This window comes from Neomonachus schauinslandi, chromosome 3 (assembly GCF_002201575.2).
Source record: "Neomonachus schauinslandi chromosome 3, ASM220157v2, whole genome shotgun sequence".
Classification (NCBI taxonomy): domain Eukaryota; kingdom Metazoa; phylum Chordata; class Mammalia; order Carnivora; family Phocidae; genus Neomonachus; species Neomonachus schauinslandi.
The window spans coordinates 59,493,808-59,504,405 of NC_058405.1; the positions used below are offsets into that span (position 1 = coordinate 59,493,808).

Here is a 10,598-nt window from a genome sequence, read left to right on the forward strand (position 1 = left end):
GGGATAGTAATATCCACCTGCAAAAGGAAAAAAAATGGATTTAGAATGTCAACTTCTAAATAAATAAATAATTAACTTAGAGATCACAGTTTATGAAAGTATAATCTTGCTTATCCAATTATGGCTAACCTGGGCATGTATCCATAATGATACTTAGTGGCTTACAAACAACATGTAATTCTGTAACAACCAAAAGGATATATAATTGATTGAAGAAAACCTTTAGGGTTGAGTATAGAATTTAGTCTAAGGCCAAATTTTCGTATCTACCATCACATATCTGCATGTGTGATCTTAGGAGATCTCCATTTAAATATAGGATATAAACTGAGTTATTCAACTATTAAAATATTCCTCTTGCTGCCTCCTGGATACTTGCCTGAGTCCTCTGAATTAGCTCCAAACTCAATCCATATTCCAAGTAAAAGATTTAAGATGCTCAATATTGAAATTATTTGGCATCAACTTAAAAAGAGACTGAATGAAAAAAATGAGGATTTTTTCCAAAGAAGATGGAAAAATGAAAATTTAATACACACCTATACTTATTTTTCTTTGTAAAATAGCCAAATTTAGGTTATAAAGGGTATAACTTTTATTTTACTATTTATGCTTTATGTGTTCAAAATTACACAAAGATGGAAGTGTATTAACTCATACAAATAAAACTTCCCAGTTCCACTGAATTACCTAAAATGTGTGTTTCATTAGGTACTGATAGGCCATTTCCTCTTCTTTAGTAAGAGACTGGAAAGAAGCTGTATGCTGTTACGATAAATTTCAATATAACAGTTTTTCTATAGTTTCTCACTTCGCCAATATTTCAATTTTTCTTTAATCCATTCTCAGGATTAAAAGAAGAAAGTTTTCCTTTAGCTGTAATAGCCCCAAATATTCCTTCTTCACATCTGGAGCATCCAGATATAAAGATTCACCTAGTAAATGTAAAATCCAGGTTTTCTCTCTGTCATTTAGAAAGCAGATTAGACTAAATATAATTTTCTAAAATTAAGTCAAAATATACTTAGGAAAACAAAAAACAGAAAAAGGAAATCTAATTCCTGAGTTGTTCTGGAAAATACTGCACAAACTTTGTAATTTATTCAATAAATATTTCTAAGCATTTAGATGTTAAATCCTGGAATACTTTTAGTGGAATTAAAAATCATCATTTATTTGTTACAGTCTTTCACAAAAGAGTTGAAATAAAGGAAAACAGGTTAAGAGCTTGATGAATGATTTTTCAAAGCACCAAGGCAATACTTATTTCCATGTGAATGCTGGCATTTAATACTAATACCATATATATGGTATGCTGCTTCCTTATTTGGGGGAAAAACTGTTCTTAAAAATGAAAGCTTTATCTTATATATTTTCTTTACCTTCAGATTAGAATTTAAACAGAAGATCCTCAAATACAATTCTTTAATTTACATCTGAAATACTTTTAGAGTTTCTAAAAGAGACAATAATAATTGGAAATGATTCATTAAGAACTGCATTTATTTTGTAGATTTTCTGCTTGGTTACAGTTGAAAAGGTTAAGATAGTCCTTGTAGAAAAGACCAGAAGTGTGGTACACTATATAAACACGCCTGTCTTATCCTGAACATTAATTTTTAGTTTAATGACTTAATAAAATAACAAAATAAAAAGAAAATAAAGAAAACATTTTCCTGGGGCGCTTGGGTGGCTCAGTCGGTTAAGTGGCTGGCTGCCTTTGGCTCAGGTCATGACCTCAGGGTCCTGGGATTTCAGGAATTTAATTTACATGTTTTGATAGTTCCCCCTTTTATAAGGAAATATTTAGAAACATTACTAAAAACTGTCTTCTAAGTTCTGTTCAGAATGTATATTTTATAAATGTACACTTATCTGTAAGATAAGCAAATATCTTCAATTTCATTTTACTAGAGAAACAAAGGGAAAATGAATATTTAAGTAAAAATTTCAGTATTTACATTGGATATAAATATGCAATAAAATAAGTTTGATTCTATATAAGCTCTTTTTTTTTTTTTAAAGATTTTATTTATTTGACAGAGAGACACAGCAAGAGAGGGAACACAAGCAGGGGGAGTGAGAGAGGGAGAAGCAGGCTTCCCGCGGAGCAGGGAGCCCGATGCGGGGCTCGATCCCAGGACCCTGGGACCATGACGGGAGCCAAAAGCAGACATTTAATGACTGAGCCACCCAGGCGCCCCTCTATATAAGCTCTTTCAATAAACTCTTGATGGCATTCAACACAATTATAAAATTGCAATTATATTATTTTATTTTACTCTATTTTTAAAAAGATTTTATTTTTTTTAAATGTTTATATGTAAGTTCTACACCCAACATGGGGCTCGAACTCATGACTCCGAGATCAAGAGCTGCATGTTCCTCTGACTGAGCCAGCCAGGCACCCCACAATTATATATTTCTTTAATACACATACATTGGAAAAGTTAGTACTTGTTTTTATAGAATCATTCTAAACATAACAAGATTATCAATAATACTGAAAATAGATTATCAATAAAACTGAAGATATATCAGTAATATTAATACATATTAAACTGTAAAACATATCAGACTGTAGAGTATGGCCAACCTTACTTCAGCAGCACAGTTAATACTGGAGATAATTTTAGAATCTTAACGCCAATATTTACGTGCTGCTAAGGCACTGCTGACATCACTATCATAAGAGCTATGAATAAAAAGAAATATATTTTCTTCAGAAGATCAGATCCTTGTATTTTTGAGGCAGCACAATATGGCCTGCACCTTTTCAAAATCCACAAACCATTATGTGCTGCTACTTTACTCCAAGGTTTTTGTTTTTTTAAACACACATTAGCACCTAAAGATAGAAAAAATTTTTTTCTTTTATAATACATTAAAAAACCCATGTTTAAAGATTATAACCGAAAAAGTATGCATAATTTGCTATTTCTTAGAAGCTTTAAAGTAGCATAATAAAATTTATTTCTACATCAAATGTTTAAGAAAAGCCTACTATGTGCTAAGCACATTGCTATAGGTTAGGAACACAAAGATGTGTAATATGCGAAAATGAAAAGCATTTTCCCCCCTTTGTCAACTTAATAAGCCAATACAGTTAAATATTTGATCAAATTTTTGAATGTTATAATATATAGAAGTTATTTTTTCCTTTTATAAACAGAATGTGAATTGATAAAATTTGGTCTTTACCTTGGTAAAAGTGTTAATTTACAGACAGCATTGCATTCCTTGCAGTACACCTTTCAAAAGACCTCTTCATCAAGTAGGTAAGACTTCATGTCAAGGGAAAAATAAGAAATGACATACAAAAGCTCAGTTTCAATAAACTTAAGTGGGCAAATGCAAATATACTTTTATTTATTTATATCTATCTATCCATCCATCCATCCATTCTGAGCTAGAGTGCCTGCATGCCCATGAGTTGGGGGTGGGGTGGGGGTGGGGTGAGAGGAACAGGGAGACAGAGAATCTTAATCAGGACCCATGCTCAGCATACAGCCCACAGGGTTCATCTCACGACCCTGAGATCATGACCTTAGCCAAAATCAAGAGTCGGACACTTAACCAACTGAGCCACCCAGGTACCCCCAAATACACTTTTAAAGGAAAAGCCTGCTTAAGAGTCTTTCTTTCTCTCTCCCCCACACCAATCTCCTCCCACCCCAAAGGTAATTCCAGATTATGAAGCTGTGGAAAGATGAGTTAACTCTGTATTCAGAGATGAGAAGTAAAACCGAATCTTGTGGCTCTTAATCTTCCTATATCCTACCTGCCTCCACTCTTCACTAGGCAAGGAAGTATACTCCTAGTTTCCACTTATTCCAATGTAGGAATGCAATTACTTCTCTAAAAGATACCATAAAACTATCATCATTCTAGTTCATGCCTTGACAACCTTTGCTCTAGTTTTCTCATCATTAAAATGGCCATGCTAAAGCTATGGTATAGGTATGGAATAAGGAGATGTACAGTGAAATCTGCCCTTCTTCTCCTATCTAATTGTTTACAAAAGCACAAGTGTCCTACATTCTACATTTTTTGTGAGCATCTTCCCCATTAAAAAATATATGTAGCTAATCTCCTGAGTAACCCCTGTTTCACATACTACTCTGCTCTATTACTATCCCAAATTTCTGCACAATTTTTGAGTATGTAACCAAAATAAATCTTTTTGCAATGACTGGAGAAATACACAATATATATTTGTATTTATCAATTAAGGAACAGTTCCTTAGGCTATCTCTCACACAAACCCATTTTCCAAACAAAAAATGTAAACATGACATTTTCAAATATGCAAAATTTATATATGTACATTTTTTCATTTAATAAATATCTTACTGAACACCTACTATGTGCCAGGCACTGTCCCAGTCATTACACTAGTTAGTACACTAGTATATAGACACAGTCCCTTCTCAGAAAAAATTTAACATCATTTAAATTATAAGATATGAAATCATTAAACAAATAACTATTCAAGACTATATATTGTTCTTGTCCCCCACAGTATATATATACATTAAGTCATGTATACATATACATGATAATAATTAATACATGATAATTCCAAAATCAAGAAGAAATCCACTGGTCACTTCAATTCCAATCTTCTTTTTTTTTTTTTCTAAGTCTATATATTTTAAACAAAGTCAAAGGTGCCAAACTTGAAAGAAATAAATGTGAATACTGCAAAATGAAAGTCACTTTTTTTTTTTTTTTTAAGATTTTATTTATTTGCGAGAGAGACAATGAGAGACAGAGAGCATGAGAGGGAGGAGGGCCAGAGGGAGAAGCAGACTCCCTACTGAGCAGGGAGCCTGATGTGGGACTCGATCCCAGGACTCCAGGATCATGACCTGAGCCGAAGGCAGTCGCTTAACCAACTGAGCCACCCAGGCGCCCATGAAAGTCACTTTTATAAACCTTTTTTTAAACAAGACTTCACAGTAAGAATGTCTTCATTTATTATTTTTAAAAAATTGTGGTTATAATACACATAACATAAATTTTACCATTTTATACAACTGTGTGGCATTAAGTCCAGTTACATTGTATAACTATCACCACATTCCATCTCCAGAACCTTTTCATCTACACCAATTTTAACTATACCCATTAAAGACTGTCCTTCATCCCCTCAGCCCCTGGACACCATGATTCTACTTTCTGTCTTGATGAACTTGCCTATTTTAGGTACCTTATATAAATGGAATCATAAAATATTTATTCTTTTGAGTCTGGCTTATTTTACTTAAGATTACTTTTTCAAGGTTCATCCATGCTGTTGCATATATCAGACTTCCCTTTTTACAGCTGAGTAGTATTCAATGTGTATATATACATTTTGTTTGTCCATTTATCTACGGACATTTAAGTTGCTTTGATCTTTTGGTTATTATGATTAATTGCTGCTATAAACATGGTATACAAATATCTGTTTGAGTCCTGCTTTCAATTCCTTTGGGTATAATCCCCAGGATCACATGGTATTTAATTCTATTTTTAATTTTCTGAAAAATTGCCATACTGTCTCTATCATTTTACACTTCCATCAGAAATGCAAAAGGGTTCTAATTTCTCTACATCCTTGCCAACATTTATTTTTTTCCTTTCTTTTCAAAAAGAATAACCATCCTTACGGATGTGGAGTGGTATCTTGGTGTGGTTTTGATTTTTCATTTCCCTAGTGAGTAGTCTTTTGAGCATCTTATGTTTATTGGCCATCTGTATTGTATATCTTTAGTAAAATGTCTATTCAAGTCCTTTGCTCATTTTTTAACTGAGTTGTTTGGTTTTGTTGTTGTTGAATTATAAAAGTTCTTTATGTATCCTGGATATAAGTCTTATATCAGATATATGATCTCCCATTCTGTAGGCTGCCTTTTCACTCTGTTGATAGTGCCTTTGATGCACAAAAGTTTTAAGTTTTGATGGAGTCCAATTTACCTTTTTGTTGTTGCTGCCTGTGGTGTACTATCCAAGAAACTGCTATCAAGTCCAATGTCATCAGGTTTTTCCTATGTTTTCTTCTAAGAGTTTTACAGTTTTAGTTCTTACATTCAGGTCTTTGATCCATTTTAAATTTTGTATATGGCATGAGGTTTTATTTTATATGTTGATATCCAGTTTTCCCAACTCCCTTTGTTGAAGACTGTCCTTTTCCCATTGAATGTTTTTTTTTTTTTTAAAGTAAGCTCTGTGCCAAACGTGGGACAAACTCATACTCCCGAGATCAAGAGTCACATGTTCTACCAACTGAGCGAGCTGAAGAGTCTTGGCACACATATTAAAAATAATTTCATCATATCTGTGAGGGTTTATTTCTAGGCCCTCCAGTCTATTCCATTGGTCTATATGTTTGTCTTTAGGCCAGTACCATACTGTACCATGACCTTGCATTAACTTTTGAAATCAGAAGTGTGAGATCTCCAAATTTGTTTTTCAATATTGTTTTGGCCATCTGGTGTCCCTTGAGAGATTCTGTATACATTTTAGAGCAGTTTTTCTATTTCTACAAAAATGTCGTTGGGATTTTGACAGGGATTGCACTGCATCTGTAGATCACTGTGGATAACAATCATCTTAACAATACCAAGACTCCCAAAACATGAACATGGGATGTCTTTCTATTTATTTGTGTCTTAAGTTCTTTTTAGCAATGTTTTGTAGTTTGCAGTGTAGAAGACTTTCACCATCTTGGTTAATTTTATTCCTAAGCATTTTAATCTTTTTGATGTTATTGTAAATGTAATTGTTTTCTTAATTTACTTTTCGGATTGTTCACTTTTATTTTTATTTATTTTCTTTAAAAGATTTTATTTATTTATTTGAGAAAGAATGAGAGAGAGAGAGAGAACATGAGAGGGGGAGGCTCAGAGGGAGCAGCAAACTCCCTGCTGAGCAGGGAGCGGGATGCGGGACTCAATCCAGGGACTCCAGGATCATGACCTGAGCTGAAGGCAGTTGCTTAACTAACTGAGCCACCCAGGTGCCCCCGGATTATTCACTTTTAGTGCAAAGAAATGCCACTGATTTTTGAGTGTTGATTTTGTATCCTGCAACCTCACTGAATTTGCTTATTAGTTATAACTTTGTGTGTGTGAACAAGTATTTTTCTTTTTTTTTTAAAGATTTTATTTATTGGACAGAGACACAGCAAGAGAGGGAACACAAGCAGGGGGAGCGGGAGAGGGAGAAACAGGCTCCCCGCTGAGCAGGGAGCCCAATGTGGGGCTCGATCCCAGTACCCTGGGATCATGACCTGAGCCGAAGGCAGATGCTTAACGACTGAGCCACCCAGGCACCCTGAACTAAGTATTTTCTACATATAAGATCATGTCATCTGTGGCCAGAAATAATTTTACCTTATAAATCTTTTATACCTAAAACTGGTTCAGAAGCTGTTTGGCAACCTTGGTCTATTCATTTTCTCATTCTTCTAGAAAACCATCAGACAGGTGTCTCTTCTCTCCCTTCAAATTTCCATTATCTCTCCTTTCTTCTCTTTTTTTTTAAAAGATTATTTATTCATTTCGGAGAGAGAGAGAGTACACAAGCATGACTGGGGGGCAGAGGGAGAGGGAGAAGCAGGCTCCCCACTGAACAGGGAGCCCAACACGGGGCTCGATCCCAGGACCCTGGGACCACGACCCGAGCCGAAGGCAGACGCTCAACCAACTGAGCCACCCAGGTGCCCCCCATTATCTCTCCTTTCATCCTCATTTTCACTCAGGTAACAGAAGCTATTAAAAGAGAATTTCTACTACATCTATTTACCTACATATATCTGTGCCCATATAATTCCTCCTTCTCTATATAATGGATAAACAATCACTGTTCATAAGACATAAACCTCTTATATACTAGATTTTATCCTCTTTTGCTTACTTAAGGATATTCCTCTAGCACTCTCCCCTTTAGTTTTTCTACTGGATCATTCTTATCAGCAAAAATACTATAATTTCTCTCATCTTAATTTCATTTCTTAAAGATTACTGCAATTTTATCACTGATGTTTTAATAAACACCCTCAGAGGAAGATTTTTTCCTATTTTTATTTCTATTTTTAACTGAGATACTAAAAAAGAACTGCTTTCTACTTTGAAAGCCTGATAAATTTAAGCTAGTAGTAAAAGTATCTTTAGACACTCCAGAAAAATATGGAAATTCTTGACTTAAATGTATTAATAAGCTGAGTAATTCCAGTGGAGCAATTGCAGCCAGATAAATCTCTTTACCTGTTTTTTTTTTTTTTTTTTTTTAAGATTTTTTTATTTGTCAGAGAAAGAGCGTGCGCAAGTGCGCACAAGCAGGGGGACTGGCAGAAAGAGGGAGAAGCAGGCTCTCTGCTGAGCAAGGAGCCTGATGCGGCACTCGATCCCAGGACCCTGGGATCATGACCTGAGACCTACTGAGCCACCCAGGCATCCCTCTTTACCTGTGTTTAACAACAACAAAACAACAATAATCTCCCAGTCTGGTAAGTTTTGATTTTTCCTTTCCATTTATAATGACCTTCTACTCTGGGGCTGCTAAAGTAGGTTTTATATTATGCTTTCAAGAAGGAGTTATTTTATTTTTTTAAGATTTTATTTATTTCAGAGAGAGAGGGAGGGAATGAGCAGGGGGGAGGAGCAGAGGGAGAGGAAGAAGCAGACTCCCCACTGAGAGGGAGCCAGATGCCGAACTTGATCCCAGAACCCTGGGATCATGACCTGAGCCAAAGGCAGACACTTAACTGACTGAGCCACCCAGGTGCCCCAAGAAGGGGTTATTTTAAATTAAAAATTTCTTGGAATCTATAGAGGGCTTCTGCTGTCACATGATTGAGATATTCAGATGTTAATACATGCCATGAAAATATTATTGCTCTTTTGTTTAGACATACCCACTGTGTATCTGTACACTGCTTTGGGTTTTTCAAATACTTAATTTCACTTTTAATCTGGCATCAAAACTATCTGTAATAATTACTTTCTTCAAGTATGCTTCAAACTCTGCACCATAAACCTCTTAAGGAGCTGGCTATAGCCCCTGGGTCACCGAAATGACTATACTGGCTAAGGCCAATGGAATACTACACTCATGGTATGAAACACTGATACTATACCTGGAGAAAATTTAAAATTAGCCATGCTGTAATATCTTTAAGAATAGGCCTAAATTACGGGGTTTAACTAAACTGCATGATAATTTTATTAAACATAATAATTTTGGGGAGCCTGGGTGGCTCAGTGTCGGTTAATACAGACAGACACCCCCCCCCCCCAAATATTAAGGTCTGTATAATTAGGACCTATCCAGTATTTCCTACTTCTTTCCAATTAGAACCCTCTACCACTCTAGTTAAAAAGTCTCTTTTTTTTTTTAAAGATTTTATTTATTTATTTGAGAGAGAGAATGAGATAGAGAGAGCATGAGAGGGGGTAGGGTCAGAGGGAGAAGCAGACCCCCCGCCGAGCAGGGAGCCCGATGTGGGACTCGATCCCGGGACTCCAGGATCATGACCTGAGCCGAAGGCAGTTGCTTAACCAACTGAGCCACCCAGGCGCCCTAAAAAGTCTCTTTTTAAGAGACATGAAAACCCAATACAGTATGTGGATCTTTCTGAAATAATCAGGAATTTTAAGAGAAACTAAATGTTATTACAGTAGGGGATTATTATAAGTATGAATGGCTATATATTAAAAAAAAGAATCCCTATAAGTTAGAGAAGCATAGGAAGTATTATGAGTGGACAAAAACTGATCAGGCCACCAGGTAAATAGTAAGTGGAATAAAATTACTAATCATGCTTTTAATAAATTGTTTTGCAGTTCTTTCTTCTCCTAAGTTATATATTCCCACCTGGTCTCTGAATCTTCACTGAAGCTACTGCTGGAGGCTGAAATACTCACTAATCTTACCCTTCCCATTTATCCCTACTTTAGAGGACAACTTAAGTGTACCCTCTCCAGTGCATTCTTACTTCAGCCTTTCTGGCTGATACTGAATTGCACATTTATAAGAACTTTTGAATAGAGAAAATTATTCTCAGTATTGAGTACTGTGCTGAGCAAATAACTGGCTTAATTATTTCATATCTATCATCCATTCAACCAGACTACCTATGTACCAATGCTTCCTGGTATGGCTCACACCATTTCTCTACTCTTATATCTTAGTCCACTACAAACATTATAGTGCCTCCATCCTTTAAACTGTGCTTTCAAGTTTGCTGGCTAAAAGAAAAGCCACATTCCTTAACTAGATATGGAATGAGCCCTACTGGCTAGATGCAGAACCAAACAAAGAGAGCTATTAAAAAAAAATTAGAGAACAGTACCATTCAGTTCTTGCCTTTATTTTTATCAAAGTCTTAGTTCCAAGTGTGGTGGTTTATATTCTGGCCTGTGGGCTCTTAATTATCTTTACTAGCTTTTGATATATATCAACTTTTTATTTTTATGATCTTCTAAGAAAAAAATAGTCATTTTGAAAGGTGAGACAATAAATGTTTTGCTTAAGAAGTCAACTTGAAGATGAATCTGAGTAAATGGAAATCTTTAAATACCTTAGTTTTCATATTAGGTAACAGATTTAAT

General features: G+C 35.2%; 1 long non-coding RNA gene across 1 annotated transcript; it reads right to left on the reverse strand.

Moving 5' to 3' along the window:
* LOC110579794 lies at nucleotides 1–3,216 on the reverse strand. Its single transcript, XR_002480288.1, has 3 exons — nucleotides 3,202–3,216; nucleotides 1,383–1,456; nucleotides 1–17 (listed from the first exon to the last, which is right to left on the reverse strand). It is a non-coding gene; the product is annotated as an uncharacterized LOC110579794 (long non-coding RNA).
* Between the last annotated feature and the right edge of the window lie 7,382 nt (nucleotides 3,217–10,598).